Here is an 18631-nt window from a genome sequence, read left to right on the forward strand (position 1 = left end):
CTGCTGGTTTAATTCTACTGTTGGAAGTATTATGCTCTAAAAATGACCTTCAATGTAAGTCTTCCTTTAATTAGGTTTGTGAAATACAATGAATGTCAAAGTAGATATATCTACTTGTTAGAAGGATACAACTATCAAAATTAACAGGTAACCTAAAACAAATCGAGGTACAATATGCTGTGATTTACCAAAAGAAAAAAGCAAAAATTTTTTATGTTTGTGTGTTAATTCTCGTACAGTATCCTTCATTTCCATCAACTCCTGATATGGTTTCAAGTCTCTTACCAATGACAATTTCACCACAAGGTCTTGGTTTGTCCGTTATTCTGTAGTTGCCTTCTTCCAGTTAATGAGCTTGATGTCACAGATCCGCGAAGGGGCGCCAACACGACCCGTGACATGTCAAATTCGTCCATCAGACTGGCGCACGCACAGGTCTCGGTAAGACCATAACCCTGAAATAAAAAATTTACAGTCAGCTGCGTAGTTTATCAGAAAACTAAAATAAGTCTCACTATATTCCATTAAACTCTTTGTGATACTGCTGATGGAGGTATGGAACAGGAATTAGATAGTAGACTGTTTCTTGTTTTCCAAGTAAAATATCCCTCCAGACATTGTCACTCAATAAATTGAGAATTTTTTAATTCACCATTTTTTAGCATTAAAACATATTTTCTAACATGAAGTAAATGCGATAGCCAATGCAATATAATATCAAACCGTAGATTGCTAGTTTTTTTTTACTGTTACAATTATAAATGTCTAAAAAAATAAATTATAAACAATATTGGCCAGACCTGCGAGTTAGATTTTTAACTACTTAATATTACTATGTCTGGTTAAACTAACATCAATACTACTGTCAATAATCATCTACAGCAACTCTGATAATTTTTCACATTAAGTACTTCTTCCTTTCTCCCTTACGGTCATTGCAAAGTGGGTTAACTGCTACGCAAAAAGACAAGACAAATACCTGCTAATTGATTAAGTCCTATCTTTTGTAAAAACAATCTACAGCTGTTCATTATCATTATACTGTACAGAAAGTATATAAGCAGGCCAATCAAAGGAAGGTGGGTATGTCATGACTGCAGGCAGGTTTCTGATCTTCAAATACTAACGTAGACAGACCATCTGCTACATATCATGACAATGATAGACTGGTTCTTAACAAGCAATTGTACTCTTACGTGAAACATGCCAAACCACAAGCGTCAAGTATAAAAAGACACAAGATTTCCAGTCGTCATTCAGATGAAGAATCGCAGGAAATGCTCACCTGCAAAACGGGGACTCCAATACTGGCCCTGATGAAGTCGTTGAGTCTCAGGCGAAAGGGAGCTCCGCCAACAGCCATAATTCTCACTTTTCCTCCCAAAAGGGCGCGGATTTTCCGGAAGCCACCCTGAGATATAGAATGATCATTTTACAGACTTCTGCAAGCAGCAATAAAAGTAGTAGTATAATAAATAAAATATAATATTCAACTGTAATTCTAGTTTTACTTTACTTTTCATCAGAACCAGAAACAAGAAATGGACAGAATTTTCATTTATATGTACACCATTATGAGTAATTATTATTCACTGCATAGTTGGTCAACTTTGGACCCATTCTTAATTTCTATGTAAAATGTATGTTGAGTAATCTGTAATGTGAGACCGTTTACGCTGGTGCATTGCCCAGTCCTGCACTGCTTTCTAGCCTGTGTGTGTCATACAGTATAGTTCTATTGTTTTTTTTTTCCAGAATGCATTTAGCTGAATGCATTTAGCTGAAGCATACTTTGTTATGCCTGTTTCATGATCTGCCTTCAGGTAGAATCTGTTTTGAGAATGTTCAAACTTTAGAAAAATCAATCAATTCAGTTATACTGCATGAGTAATGACAAAGGAATGCCATAGTTAAACTAAATAAAAGATTCTGTGCCCAAGAAACCTCACGGAGTTCTATCGCTACCACACACAATCTTGACACATTGATGTGCGTGCTTCATCGAGGCATTAAGTGTAGTGCTGCTGGATTAGATGAATATATCTAAAGGTGTGTAAACCATTTAGACATTCACAATGACACTATATATATCTTAACAGGAGAGAAAACACGAGCAGACTCACCAATTGCAAGATGGGCGTGTCCCACCCACGATGCATCCAGTGATCTTGTACTCCAGTCCGTAACTGAACAGCTGAGTTAGCCAAGGACCTTGGGATTCTACTTCTCCAAGATGCCTTTGTAGATGCGGTCAAGGATGAGCTAGGGACAAAAATTCAGAAGCAAAAAATGGAATGGCTGTCTGCCACTTCTAAAATACCAAGCAGAGATATGTTACCTAGTATTTATGTTATATAAAAAAAAAATTTTCTGCAACTATTAATACAGTACACGATGTTTGCAGCTACTTACTGGTACAGCAGCCATCATGGTAGGTTGCAAGATGGTGCAGTCTCCCTTGCTGCCCCTTTTAATCTTGCTGGAACGATCCGTCATTGTCAGGGGAGTTGAATAGCCCATCGGTACGCCGTACATGATCATCATCGCCTCTGTTGAAATCAAGTTAAAAATTGTTGAGCTTCTGACAGAAACTACACTTCTCAAGTGGAGACTACAACTATGAATTCATTTACATAACTTTCTCCAGATTTTCTAACACAGGTTTGCTGACAGAATTAAGAAATTTCTGAAAGAGATCTACAATCCCTAAAAAAATTAATTAATTCTATGACAACATCTGTTATGTGCAATAAAACTTTTAAAATGCTACAACAGAACCTTTCATGGTTATTTTATTAAGTCTAAATATTAATAAAATACACAAAAGCAGTTTTCCAGTTTTATAATTATCATATCAATCTTCTTTAAAAAAAAAAAAAAAAAAAAAAAAAAAAAAATTTGACACTAAGAGACCTACTCCAAGAAAAAAAAAACTGCCTTACCAGCCATTAATTCCAATACGTGAGCGAGAGGCAGGTAGGCTTAGATACACATCCTTGTCTCTGGCTTCAAACCCGACGGCGTAGCCCAAGATAGCGTTGACGAGGTTAAAAATGAGACATGATGACACCCTTGGGAGTACCAGTTGACCCAGAGGTGTACATGATAATGGCCGTGTCCTCAGGTGTGGGGAGCACATCTGATGTAACAGGGGGACAAGTTAGTGAATTTGCTAAAACATCGTGAAAACAAAATATGTCTCGGGGCAACATCCAAGGCTTTGAACAATCAGGGGGAATATAGTCTGAAACCATCACAAAAATTCTGTACTACACTGCTTCTTCACCAAAATTGATATTGTTATTTTACAATAAAGTTTTGTAATACTACTGGCAGATATATACTAGCTTACGTCTCTGACGTCACGACAGAATTCAAAACTCGCGGCAATGCGACAGGTAGGTCAGGTGATCTACCCCCACCCCCCGCCGCTGGGTGGCAGGTGTATGAACCAATCCCCCTTCCAGTCATAATTTTTTTCTTCCCACCTGTCTCCTGAGGGAGGCTGGGTGGGAGGGCCATCAATCGTATATATCTGCCAGGTAAGTATGTACAAAAACTTTTATTGTAAAATAACAAATATCATTTTGGTACATGAACTTTCCTGCCAGATATATACTTAGCTGATTGACACCCTTGGTGGAGGGAAAAAGACAGAGCTAACAAGGAAAAAGGGGAAACAACATCTGTTGTAGGATACTAAACAAACCTTGGTTCTTACCTGATAAGGCTGAAGACTTCATAGTTACTGTCTATTAGTCTGCAAAGCCTGAAGAGCTACAGCGAGGGCGTGACCTACAGCTGAAAAGACTCTTTGGGTCTACCGAAGGGATTTGATATCCACTTACTCAGTAGAATCCAAGTCGGATCATGTCAATGGGGATTCGCCCTCTTAAATGACAGAGCTGACCACTACCAATGCAGGGAGCTCTAGCACAAACAGATCACCTAACCATTCTAATGTTAGCAATACGAATAGAAAGAGATGCCTACCCGCATCCTCTTTCAAACAACCATAAAAACACAATACAAACAATAGGGGAAAAAATTTACAAAAGGATATGCTTCAGCTCCCTGCCCCAGCACGAATCGCCGATACATACGGGCCTAACGCGAAAGCACTTATCGTAAGTAATCTTGACGTCTCTAAGGTAGTGGTTCGCGAATACTGAATTGCATCTCCAGAATGTTGCTTTCATCAGATTCTGGAGTGACATATTCTTGTTGAAAGCCAAGGACGTCGCAATGCTCTTACCTCGTGAGCCTTGACTTTCAAAAGCTTGAAGTGATCCTCACCGCAAGCCAAATGTGCTTCCTTCACGAGGCTTCTAATAAAGAAGGACAAAGCATTTTTAGACGAATGGTCTACTGGGATCCTTTACAGAGCACCAAAGTCTGTCCTTAATGCCCTTAAGAGACGTTCTTCCTCTGGAGGTAGTATCTTAAAGTCCTCACAGGGCAAAGAGTTCTTTCTGGCTCTTCCCCTACCAGGGGAGCTAAGCCTGGAACCTCAAAACTCCTTGGCCAAGGATTTGAGGGATTCTCGTTCTTAGCTAGAAAAGAAGGAAGGAAGGAAGGAACAAATCACGGAATCTCCTTTGAAACCTACCCTTCCTTCTAGAGCATGAAGCCCTCACTAACTCTCTTGGCAGATGCTAAAGCCAAAGAAACAGAGCCTTCTTCGTAAGATCCTTGAAAGAAGATGACTGGGGAGGTCTTCGAACTTCGAGGACCTCAGGAAACGAAGAACCACATCCAGGTTCCAGCTCGGAATTTGAGACGAGGGTTTCTTGCAAGTTTCAAAAGATCTTAGCAGATCATGTAGATCTTTGTTGTTGGAGATATCTAAATTCCAGTGCCTAAACACAGCTGCTAACATGCTCCGATATCCTTTGATGGTCGAAACTGCAAGACCGCATTTTTCCCTGAGAAAAACCAGGAAATCTGCGATTTGGGTCACAGAGTACTGGAAGAGGAAAGCTTCTGGTTTCTGCACCAACGGCGAAAGACGTCCCACTTCGACTGGTAGACACTAAGGGTAGAGGGCCTTCTAGCTGATGCGATAGCCTTCGCTGCCTTAGCTGAAAACCCCTTCGCTCTGACAAGACTTTTGACAGTCAAAAGCCAGTCAGATTGAGAGCGGGGAGGTTTCTGTGATACCTGTCGAAGTGGGGTGTCTGAGCAGATCTACTCTTTTGTGAAGACTCTTGGAAAGTCCACCAGCCATTCCAGTACCTCTGTGAACCAATCTTGGCCGGCCAGAATGGAGCTACCAGCGTCATCCTTGTCGCTTCCGAGGCCGCAAACTTTCTGAGTGTTTGACTCAGAATCTTGAATGGAGGAAAAGCATAGACGTCCAGACCTCTCCAGTCTAGAAGGAAAGCATCGACTGACCACTGCTCCTGGGTCCGAGATCGGGGAGCAGTAGAGGTCTATTCTCTTGTTCTTTGCTGTCTCAAAAAGGTCGATATGAGGTCTGCCCCATAACCTCCACAGGTCCTGGCAAACTTATGAGTGCAGAGTCCACTCCGAGGGGAGCACTTGATTCCTCCTGCTCAGGAGATCGGCTCTGACATTCCTTTCTCCCTGTACGAACCTGGTGAGGAGAACGAGTCTTCCTTGCCTGAGACCACAACAGCAAGTCCTTCGCTGTTTCGTACAGGGAGAAAGAGTGTGTCCCCCCTGCTTTCTTATGTAAGCCAAGGCTGTGGTGTTGTCCGAGTTGACCTGAACTATAGCATTTCAGACGTGGGGCTCGAAGGCTTTTAACGCCAACCACACTGCCATCAACTCTTTGTTGTGATGTGCCAGGACACCCTGTTTCCCCCTCCCAGGTGCCTGACACTTCTCTTGACCCTAGGGTCGCACCCCAACCCGTCTCCGACGCGTCGGGAAAACAATACTTGGTTCGGGTTTGGCATGTACAGAGACAGACCTTCTGCAAATCGAGGAGAGGATCTGTCCACCACAGAAGGTCCTTCTTGATCCTTTTGATATCCTGAAGGAGAATTCCAGGTCTAGAGAGAGACCCTCCAGTTCGGTAAAGGAAGAATTGGAGAGGTCTGAGATGCAACCTTCCTAGAGAAACGAATTGCTCCAGCGAGGAAAGTGTCCCCAACAGACTCATCCACTCCCTCGCTGTGCATGCATCTTTCTCTAGGAAGGTCGTTAGTTTCTCTTGGCAACGAGCAATCCTCTCTGGTGACGGATATGCCCGAAAATCCGGAGAAACCATCCGAATCCCCAGTATATCAGCTCTTGACTGGGGATTAATTGTGACTTCTGGAAGTTCACCAGAAGCCCCAACGAAACTTGCTAAAGTCAGTGTCTTTTGTAGGTCCTCCAGACATCTTTCTTGTGAGCTGCTCTGATCAGCCAATCGTCTAGATAGAGAGACAGCCTCACTCCCTCCAAATGTAGCCACTGCGCTACATTCTTCATTAAACCCGTGAAAACTTGAGGGGCTGTCGAAAGGCCGAAGCACAAGGCCCTGAATTGGAAGATCTTCCCTCCCATCATGAATCTCAGAAACTTCCGTGAAGAAGGATGGATAGGCACATGGAAGTAAGCGTCCTGAAGATCTAGGGACACCATCCCGTCCCTGGACGAAGAGCCGCCAACACTGAAGAAGTTGTCTCCATGGCGAAACTTCCTTTTTTCTACGAAGACATTCAGGGCGCTTACATCCAGAACCGGTCTCCATCCTCCTGAGCTCTTGGGAACTAGGAAACAGTCTGTTGTAAAAACCCGCAGAATGAGGATCTTTCTCTAGTTCTATCGCCTCCTTCTCCAGCATAAGATCTACTGCTAGAGAGAGGGCTTGATTCATGATGGGGGGGGGGTCATTGTACTGGCTACCAACTCCCTCGGAGTCGTCGTCAACGGAGGTCTTAATAAGAAGGGAATGAGGTAGCCTTTGCGGACAATCGAGAGTGACCAGTTGTCGCCCCTTTCTGGGCCCAGACGTCGGCAAACTTCAGAAGTCTGGCACCCACTGATGTCTGGAGAACTTGAATCCTACTTCTTCCCTCTGATGGATCTAGAGAAGGTCTTCCCTCGTTTAGTGGGTCTAGATCCTCTAGAGGAAGAAGCTCTGGCAGGGGAGGGACTCCTCGAAAGGGCTCCTGCCTAACGGAGTCTCTCTCTTGGTTTTTAGCTTGGAAAGAAGAGTGAGGCTTCCTGGTAGACTGGGCTAGCATGTCCTGTGTAGCCTTAGCTGAAAGGGCACAAGAAACATCCTGAACGATCTTCTTAGGGAAGAGTTGAGGAGAGAGTCGAGAATACAGGAGAGAGGCTCTCTGAGCATGGCGATACTGATTTCGTACAGGAACGAACAGTACACAGATCTCTTCTTGATCACTCCCGCTCCGAAAAGTAAGCTACTTCACTCGATCCATCCCTCACTGCCTTGTCCATACACGTGAGAACACTAATAAGATCCTCAGGAGAAATGGAATCCGGGGTCTGCGTCTTCTTGGCCAAAACGCCCAAACCCAAAGACATAGGAAGTTAAACACCTCCAGGACTCGGAACATTCCCTTCAACAGGTGGTCAAGCTCATTCATCCCCCATGTCGTCTTAGCAGACATGAGGGCAGAGTGTCGAGAGGAATCCACCAGTGAAGAGAAGTCCGAGTCTGCGAGGATGGAAAGAACGAGGCCCAAGGGTTCTCCCGATTCATACCAGAATCCTAGTTTCCCAGTAAGCTTAGAAGGAGGGAAAGAGAACACCGTCTTCCCTTTCTCTTCCTTCGAAAGAAGCCACTCACTAAAACCTCTAAGCGCCTTCTTCATAGAGATTGCAGGCTTCATCCTGACACAGGATGAAACCTTCGAAGTTTTCGAAGTCGAAAATAACGAAAGAGGCGAGGGCGGGGGGACAGGAGAAAGGGCGTCTCCAAACTCCTGAAGCAACAGGTCCGTCAAACGCTTGTATGAAGAAACGGAGGAATCTTTAGGAATTTCTCTTCCGAGGGATCCTGTTCTTCTTCCGCGAAGATCCTTCACGATCCTTACGATGAAAGGCTGTCTTGTCCTCAGCCGAGAGTCCATCCTTGGAAGAACGTCTGGAAGAACTCTGACATCTAACCGGGGAAGTTATAACTTCCGTTGAGCTTCTGCCTGAAAACTCCTTCTTGTCAGGATGAGGGCGTATTCTAGGCTCTTGGCGCCTAACGAACGCAGGGCGAAAATCTGGCGAAGAGCGCTATCAGGCGAAGAGCGCCTATCAGGCGAAGAGCGCCTATTAGGCGAAGAGCGCCTATTAGGCGAAAAGCGTCTATCAGGCTCTGGCGCCTGTCTAAAGGAGCGCGGCTGCCTGGCGAAGAGCGCCTGTCATGCGGGAAGGCGATTATCAGGCTCTTGGCGCCTGCTGCGAGGAGAGCGAATCTCTGGCGACGAGCGCCTACCAGGCGAGAAGCGTCTGACAGATTCCCGGCGCCTAACTGGAGGAGAGCGAAAATCGGGAGAAGAGCGCCTTGAAGGAGAAGAGCGGCCTACCAGGCTCTTGGTGCCTGCTAAGCGAAGGGCGGGCTGACAGGAGAAGAGCGCCTGTCTACCAAAGGGCGTCTGGTCACAGGAGAGCGAAAGCCTGAAGGAGAGCGGCTACCATGAGAAAAACGCCTACCAGGCTCCTGGCGTCTGCCAGCGGGAGAGATCCTGTCTCGAGACGAGCGCCTGTCAGGAGAGGCTCGTCTACGGGAAGCATGCCCCTTGTCCGACGGAGAAACGATGTCCGCAGGAGAGCGCCTGTCCGTTGAAGAGCGCCTCGTACTACGATCCCACTCCTGGAGAGAGGGCGGTTACTGACGAATAGCGTAAGCTTGGAGAAGAGCGCCTGGACTTCTTTAACGGGAGCGAGACGTCCTTCCTACGACAAGAAGTCACAATCAAGGAGTCAGCCAGAGCCGTAATCTGCGCCTGCAGACTAGCCAACACACGTGTAGGAGACTTAACAAAGTCCTTCACGGGAGACGCAGCTCGATCCTTACTAGGAGAGCGAAACTCCAAAGAAATCCTCGGTTTCTTCACATCCAATCCAGGATCTTCCGAAAAAACTTCAGGGCTGGATGGGGAGAGCGGAAGAAGCCTGCCAGGCTCTCTTCGACGGCCGAGAAGCTTCTGAGGAGCTCCAACCACGTTTGGGCGAAGGAGAAGGCGAAGACGAGAAGCATTGCCGTAAGACTTCTCTCTTGGCGCGATCCAAGTAGCCTGGGATCGAACATCAGGCGCTACCGAGGGGACGCCTGACCGGTGGGGGTTCTCCCTAACCTTCCTGCGGCTTTCGACTTTCCTCCTCCACTGGGTCTGGGAGTCTGGAAGAGGTCTAGGCCTAGAAGCATTAGGGAGCCGATCAGACGCACCCTCCACTGCACTGGGATCACTGCACAAATGCTATCACTCTTACCTTCTAGCACTTTAATTTTCAGCTCCATGCTGCGAATAGTGGCTCTCATAGTGTCCACCTCCGAAGGCGCATCTTCGGGTTCGGTGAAGGAAGCAGGGGCTGAAACTGGTAAAGGCGCTACGTCTACAAACAGGGTTATCAACTTCAAACTCGCTAGCGCGAGACCTACTAGAACTCCTAGATGAAGCTTTCCTAACCTTGTCCTTCTCAAGCTTTCTTACATAAGAAGAAAGCGCCTTCCATTCTTCTTCATTCAAATTACCACATTCATTACAAGGTTAATAAATGAGCAGTCATTCCCCCTACACTCATGCATACTGTGTGAGGGTCTACCGCAGCTTTCGGTAGCCTCACCTTACAATCGCTAACAGAACAAACTCTGAACATAGTTGATTTCTTAATTTCTAAATCAGACATAAGAAATTCCAAGAATAATCAAAAGAATAACCAAAACCGGTCCACAAATCGCAAATGCCAAGCAAGGAGCAGGTACTTCACCAAAAGTCCGATGAAACAATCCAGGGCGAAAACGAGTAATAATCCAAAATCGAGAGGTATCGACAAACAGATGTAGTCGACACCGCGACAGAAAAATTATGACTGGAAAGGGGGATTGGTTCATACACCTGCCACCCAGCGGCGGGTGGGGTAGATCACCTGACCTACCTGTCGCATTTGCCGCGAGTTTTGAATTCTGTCGTGACTTGTCAGAGACGTAAGCTAAGTATATCTGGCAGGAAAGTTCATGTACAAAAACTAACTATTGGTGAGGTAAGAACATGCAAGTTTATTAAGTTTATTAACTGTGGTAAAAGATAATAGTACTTTTAAAAGACAAAAGGTTTGCTCATTAGTGGTTCAGAAACAGAGTTATATACGAGCTTGATGTTGCGGCATCCTGCCATAAAAAAAAAAAGGTTTGCAATCTTGAAAACTGATTGAGGTTACTTTAGGTATGTTGAATAAGGTTAGTATATTGACCCTACCTAATCAAACACATTCAAGATCAGAAGATAAGGAAATGATAATACGTACAATAAAAGAATATTCACTACAATGAATATGGCACAAATGAACTACTATGTACAGTATTCATAAGATCTTGCAGGTAAGCATATGTTGAAAATGGAAAAGAGAAGTTGAAAAATATATATAAAAAATAATGTTTTGCATGCACAAGCCACTGGTTCAGTTAGCCTGTTATAGTATGCAACCACATTCACATTAATCAAAATACTGTACAACAAAAATGGGCTACCACTGCACTGAGAAATATCATCTCGGTGACGGCATTATATCTACATTTTTCACCTAATCCTTTCAGTGAGAACCTTCAGTCTAGAATATTAATGTCTGTCTACATTTAGTCGAAAGGAAGGAAGGAAGGAAGGAAGGAAGGGGGGGGGTGGGGGGGGGTCACCTTGGCATAATGCAACGATTGGTTTGCATGAAATCCACATAAAATGCTTTCAAAACATTTTCATCTTGTATCCTATAAAAAACTGCTATGCACAGTTGGAATATCTCAGGATGGGCAATGTCACCCTTTTTTTTTTTAACTTGAGCATAAGGCTATATGGAGCAATATTGGTATGAATATGTACATATATGCAAGTAAAAATTTAATTGGTCTTAAATAAAAATACTGAATGGAATAGGGATGGATTTCAACTGGGGTTATAACATGACCAAATATAATTTTAACCTACATTCACTTGAAGAGAAGACAAATTAATGACAAGGCCGCAATACGGAACGGGTGAAAATACACTGTCTGAAGGATATTCTTGGTAAAACATTATCTTCAAATCAAGACACAAGACAGTAAACTAAAATCATATGAACTGCAAGCAAGCTTTAACTGGCCATCTTTTTTCAAGATAAAATATCAAAGATATCAAAATAGTGAGCAGCTTGAAAAAAAAACGCTGTTTAACTTTTTTAGAAAATCAGAGAATGTTAACCTCCAATGACAAGCAGCAGTACAAGAAAAACCCCTTAACAAAATAACTGGCACTGTAAACTGTTTACCAATTTATCTATCTATGTTCTTAACATGGATACGTAGTCCTGTATGAATCCATTATTTGAAGCAAACATGCAAGACGAAAATACTGTTTGCAATTCAAACAAGCCCACAAGTGGCCTGGCTAAGAATGAGGGTGCAAACTTCTGATAAGAGTGTTTCCCACTACTCTTATCAGTGTTGGTGTGGGTGTGTTTTTTTTGTATGACATACATAAACTGCCAGCATGTATGGTACTGTAAAGGAGTGGCCCCATTTCTTCCATTTATCAAGAGCCTTCTGAAGCCAGTTTATATAATCTGCCCTGAGCTCAAGATCATTTTGCATTGAACAACTTCTTCGTAATCTGAACTGTGAAACAAATACCAAGGCCATTTCGATACAGAACAATGCAACTCCTTATCTGTCATTCTGATACAACGTTTATCAGTTGCTGAATTCAGGCAACAGAATTACAACAATCCACTACTGGAATTCCCAGACCAGTCATAAGTAAAAATATGTTGCATATTATACCTTGTACCCTTCACATAAAACAGTGCCAAGACAACACCTTCCAAGTACTAGATAGCTTTTCCTGACTACTTTGTTTTAGTCATAGCGGATGCATTTCATGTCTCTCTCTCGCGTTAAGTTGTCCATAACAAAACCTAGGCAGGTTTTTGTAACCACTTCATAATAACTAAGTGGAAGACAATAAATGAAGACTGGTCTGACATTGGGAACAGAAATACTTGGATATGGGATAACAAGAAAGAAACCCCGTATAAGTTCTGGGATACAATAAAGGCTAAACTGAGGCAAAAGGTATAAGTAACCATATTTCAGGGAGGAAATGATGAATGCAGATTAGAAAGTGCTCAGTAATCAGGTCTACACTGTGAAATTAAATCTAGTTCATGAAGAGTAAAGAGAGACTACTTGGCAAAGGCTAATGATGTTGACAAAAGTTAAGTATATCTTAGTTTTACCAGACCACTGAGCAGATTGACGGCTCTCCTAAGGGCTGGCCCGAAGGATTAGATATTTTTACGTGGCTAGGAACCAACTGGTTACTGAGCAACGGGACCTACAGCTCACTGTAGAATCTGAATCACGTTGAGAAATAAATTTCTGTTGCCAGAAATAAATTCTTCTGATTCTGCATTGGCAGGGTGGGGAATCGAACCCGGACCCTGGGATCTGTAGTCGAGCATGAAACTGACTCGTCCAACGTGATGTTGACAAATTCTGTCTTGTGTTCAAGATTGGCATTGGGGTAATGGTACCCACAGAATTATTTCTACAATATCTTCAGTGATTTGCATAGCACAAAGCGCAAGAAAGATAAGTTACTAAATTCCCCAAATGATCCTTTGCATTTTGCAGTCTTGGAAGCAATGATGATGATTATTTTGGAGCCCAAATAGAAAAAGCAAGTCATCACATTGAGAAAACAGCCATCTAAAAAATGCATCGCTCATTCTTTATCTTAAAGCAAACTACAAAATGTCAGTTGAAATTAAACAAGGAAGCTGAAACCTTTAAAAATTATATGTCTATAAATAAGTATGTACGTACGTGTCCTTCTTGTACGTATGTACAAGTGATGTAGTACTATACTCTGGCTATAAGAGAATCTATTTACTATAAAAGACCAAATTAAATTTAAATATTGTTCTAGAGGACCAAGCTAAGCAATATGCTTCAGTTCAACTCAACAATATACCATAAACTATAAAATGCTATGTAGAAAGATAAACCATTACCATTAAATCCCTGTTAACCGGGGACTGGCTGTACTACTTCAAATGCTACAAAACTTACAAATACCCAATCTACAAAACAGGCCAGCATTTGTTAACAACTCCAATAAATGTACATAATGCAGATAAAAAGCTCACAGCAGCTGAAAACCCAAAACTATTAACCACCACCTCAAATGTGTACATATACTACATGTACTTACAATCCATATTTACATGTGCAATGAAAATGCAACACAGGCATTTAAAGGCAATCATGAAAGCATTCACCCCAAGACATGCACCCAAAGCACAAACGAAAGCAAAAATCATGAATATGCAGTGTCCAAGAATTGATGTCAACATGACCCTAACTATTTGAAGTGACATATGATACATATTTTAAAATCGTCACAGAGCTTCTGGTGAAAATACAGCAGCAAATGTGTAAAAAGAAAATCTATTCCTTTACAATTTGAAATACTTCACATTACCCTAATTGACATATTTGGAGGACATGCCTGTGTAGTGTAGCCTACCAAATTATGTACTGTATTACAAAAAATAAATATATGCCAATCTATTGGACAACTTAGAAATGAAGTGTATTAGTGACTGGACACTAAGTAAAAAAAAAAACAAAAAAAAGGCAAGTGAATAATAAAAGTTCTAAATGAAATTAAATAAGTTTTAAAGTGAATTATGCAGAACCTGGTTTAATGCATTATCTATCTATACTTCTATTAGCTATTTGCATATTCTGTTCTTTGTATCTATCATCTATAAAACACAAGCAATCTATTGAGCAATAACTTATGACTGAATCTAGCACTGCTATTAAACATGCCTCAATGTTTTACATTAACAAAACAGGGAATCCACATGAAAATGATCTAATGTGTTAACAGATGAATAAACGACACAGCAACGCCATATCAGTAGTAACAAAAGTCGTTAGGAATAAGGTTAAGTCTACATAACAGGACAGAGGGATCGAGCACAGTACAGTACAATGCACAAGGTCTCCAACATCATACATAGGAAACTAGTAGAGCTTTCATTATTCTGTACAGAGAGAGAGCTCCTTTCCTTACAGAACCTCAACCAGCAACAATACTTCTTTTTAGTCATTCACAAACAAGTTGTTAGGGAACTCAACAACCCAACGACTCTCAAATCTCACCTTTGACATCTGTGTGAAAATCAATCACAGGGTAACAGCCACAATATGATGAGGAGAAACAAATAGAATTTTAATCTTCAGAAAAAAGCAACATGGATAATCGTCAGAAAAAATCATAAATCAGACAGATTCTGCGGGAAGCACTGCCTTCAGAGCGTGCTACACGAGACAGTTTTTCTCGGCATCAATAAATGATTTGAAGAGCATCTCACGGAAGCATCAGAGGTCTCATAAAAGCAAGTCACAGGAACATTAAACTAGCAGGGGTTGGGAAATTCTTAAGAGATGATGCTTAAATTAAATCATTGTGAAAAAGGAAGCCCCAACTGCTAATATCTTTGGAAAGTTGAAAAATGTAACAATGACCCGTAGATACACTGTAAAGGAATTTGATGTCACTGACCATGGTATGACAACTAAAATGTCCTATTACAATCTCAAAATGAACTTTCCAAAGAGGTTTTCAAATGGGAACAAATCAATGCCTATGGTTTATCAAAAGCTTTGAGAAATTAGCCAATCAGAAAAAAAAAAAATTTACTGCAGGCAGGTGAAAAATTTAAAAGAAATAGATGCTAAGGTATAAAGAATTATCCTGAAGAAAAACAAAAGCAAAATTATTTCTGAAGAATGATTAAACAGCAAATCAATTAATAAGGAAAAAGAAAATGTGAATAAAATCATAAGAGTCTTCTAAGTAGCTCCAAACGTTAATAGTATACAGCTCCTCATTGAAGGTCGATCTGCACACTCGAAAGGTCCTCCTACCTGAGTAATCTGCGGTTCTTCCTTTCTCCACAATTTCCTCAAACGAGTTGAAAATGATGCCTTCCTTGTAACCGGTGAGGTCTGTCTCCTTAATGGGGTCTTTGAAGTAGGTGATCTTAGTCACTTTGGGGCATCTCGCAAGCAGGTGTTTGAATTTGGGCAAGAGCTCGTGCGAAGTGATCACATGTCGGACCTGAAATGCAAGACCCACTCGTTTATATTTACGAGTTTCTTTCCGACATCGCGGGTGACGGACGGAGGAGGTTCAAATACTCTCGTGGAACTAAATCACTTTTGTTACCGAACTTGCATATCTCATTTACAGCCATTACTAACGTACTGTAAGAATACAAGGCATATTTTATAATAAATTCTACTGCATTGATGCTTTTGTAGATAGGCAGTCTCCGATTATCGATCCGAAACCTGGCGATATATGGCCAAGTTTTGGTTAATGACACCTCCGTTAGGTATATCATGGCGACGACACGTTTTGGTGCCATAAATTGACGGTTCTATGGCGCTAGACAATATCCGTGAAATTGGATCGCCATTAACCGAGTCTGCCGATCACCGGTGAATACCTGTATGTCTACTAAAATGTGAGAAATATCAAATATACGATGGTTAGACAAATATCGTCATATTCTGTCATGCTTTTCTTACATGGAATCAAGAAGTACCACAGTTTTATAATATAAACTTTTTCTTGTGGTATGTAAAAGCCTTAAGAGATTTAGCCCTGATGCGCAAGAGAGAAATTAATTGTCATAGTCTGAAAACATTTACAATCTCACCTCAGTCTCATTTATTCCATGTATAAGAGCTTCATCTCCAAGAGTGGCATAGAGAGTGCAAACGGGCAAGTTCTGCTTGAAGCATCCAATAGCGGATATGAGCCACTCCTGCCTCGTTTCCGCAAAGATGACGATGTTCTCCTTGGGCTGATGTCCCTCCACTCTCAAGCCCTTTCCAAAGTTCCGGGCATTGCGTCCACTTCTTCGTAATTGAGCAAGTATTGCGCCAAGCTCCAGCTGTAGAGTAAGATGTACTACTTTACTGCATTCATTAACACAGTGTCTAAGCAAAGCTTAGCTAGAAACGTCTATAAAGATTCAAATGTTACTGTGACTAAAGAAAACGTGCTGCCTTCATTGGCTGACCTAGAAATAATGAGGGAACTGTAGCTATGACCTCACATATACTTAACCCTCAAAGGGACTCTTATTTAAAAGGAAAGGACTGTAGCACAATTTACAAACAGCTCACTTCTTTGCATACAGGAATTCTGTGGAAAAGTACTGAGTGTACAATATTCAACATAGATTCAAGATATATCCGAACAGTATGTGAACATGCACAAAGCTATAATCTGTCGCAGAAGCATTTTAGTCATAAATGTGACTGATCTAGTTACGTAACCTAAAAATACATAAGGAAGGCATAGCATACATATTAAAATAAAAATACTGCACAATTTCCTTACCTTCTTAAATACTTTTCCATTTTTCTGGACTTCTTCAAATTCACTGATGACCTGGCGAGTGCCGAGCGCTTTCTTCGTTCCGTGTTTTTTACACGAGTAGGTCAGAGCTTGCTCGACCGTCTTGATGTTGCCCTTTCAATCTCTATCTGGAAGGCTTTGGCGGTGTCAACGTTTTCTGTAGCACAGCCCTTCGGATACAGGAAACTGGCTGGGCCTGGAAAGCAAAAAAATACACGAATTAAGATGTCCTCCTGTGGAATACTTGAATACTTTGCATCAGAGTCAAAGAAACCTTTAAACATTTGGAATTCCGACAAATTTGAACTTTAAGAGGTAAATTATGTCTACCTTAAAGCAACACTGAATATTTACCCCACCGCAAGCTACGAGAGGTTTTTACATGGCTTTCAAGGTGTTGTATTTACCACTGACTTGTTTACATGAACGCTATAGGATCTGTCAAAAAGTGATGTATGTCTACTGAAATACATCAAATTTTAAAATAAAATTCAAGTAGTGGAAATACAATTAAAGTACGGTAAATTTATGACAGACACCAAGATGACGCTCAGACAACTACTGACGGGTGATATTAATGACTGTAATAACATTTAAATTAGTGTTGGCATGAACTTCTCTGTGGTTCAAAGCAAGACTTCAAACCACATCTTGAGGCTCTATTATTATATTTACAATCTCATGCTTATTAAATCAACTATTTGTCTCCTCCCCAGCAAACAAATTTGCTCAAATTAATTTTACACCTTCCAACGACAATCCACTTCTCCAGCGTCTCATGGAACCAGCGGTTATTCAGCAACGGGACCAATGGCTTTATGTGACTTCCGAACCACGTCGAGAGTGAACTTCTATCACCAGGAATACACATCTCTCGCCCCTCAGTGGAATGCTCAGGAACTGAACTCACGGCCACCGAGGTGGCATGCCAACTCCATACTGGCCATGCTATTGAGGCAATCTACTATGTTTATGACAGCATTTACAGGTAAGAGAAGCAGAAAAAGTTGACTTTACTTTTGCATATTACACAGCCTAAGGCTAAGCCCTCAAAATTCATTCAAGGTTAAATTCTTGTCACTCAAGCAAGATTACATTCCTCCCACTTGTTTATCAAAGGTGTGTATTATCTCCTTCCAATCTTATCAAGATTAAATTACTTTAGCAAAGTATTCAGCTGCGTTATATTTCAAGATTCGTTAACTTGATCAAAAACGACAGGAAATATATGAACTTATGAGGCATCAAGAGCTCTACAAAAAGTTTTCCTTTTACATGATGTCAAAACCAAAGTACTACTACAGTATGTATTATATTTCTGGGATTCCAGAATCCTGGAGAATTAGGGGAGAGGATTTTAGCAATCCTGGAGAACCTTTCCAGGATTTCAAAACCTTGAGACCAGGATTCTAGAACACTGAGCACTAGGTTATGTAGTTTCGTACAATGTGTTCATCGAGATTCAGAGATATGGTGAACATTTCCACGATTCGAAATCAATTAAGAATTTTTATCAGAAACAGGATTTTACAATCCCTTGTATGCAAGTTTTCCAAGAAAACAAAACTTCTGGATAACTTCTCCAGGAAGCCCCACCACCTACAGCAAACTTCTCCCTTGGAATTAAGACCTACGGGGACATTTTTGAGGACTTGTGATAACTCAGGGAACACGAGAGACTCAAAATTACTAATATTACAAATAAAGTATTTCATAATCAGTGCTAATATGAAGAAGAACCTTATCGGTTTTAGCAAAAGAGATGTGATTGACACAGTGTGGTCAGTGTTTGGATAGGTCACCATCACACAATGCCAGATACTACTGGCATAATACCTTATAAAAACCAATATATACTGGGAACTAAATAAATCTTTTTCTCAAGCAACTTGAACCCCTAACCAGGCACTACTCACCCTCGTTCTGTTCATGAGATCCTCCTTTTCCATGGCTGCTGAACTACGGCATATATGGGGTAGGTGATGATGTCGTAGACGAACACCCCCAACCTTGATCAAGGT

The 18631-nt window shown here is 41.6% G+C and overlaps 1 pseudogene; it reads right to left on the reverse strand.

The window, feature by feature from the left end:
* Positions 1 to 211: 211 nt before the first annotated feature.
* Positions 212 to 16894, reverse strand: LOC135204610 (long-chain-fatty-acid--CoA ligase 4-like; annotated as a pseudogene).
* Positions 16895 to 18631: the final 1737 nt, after the last annotated feature.

The sequence above is a fragment of the Macrobrachium nipponense genome, chromosome 47, assembly GCF_015104395.2.
Source record: "Macrobrachium nipponense isolate FS-2020 chromosome 47, ASM1510439v2, whole genome shotgun sequence".
NCBI classification, from domain to species: Eukaryota; Metazoa; Arthropoda; class Malacostraca; order Decapoda; family Palaemonidae; genus Macrobrachium; species Macrobrachium nipponense.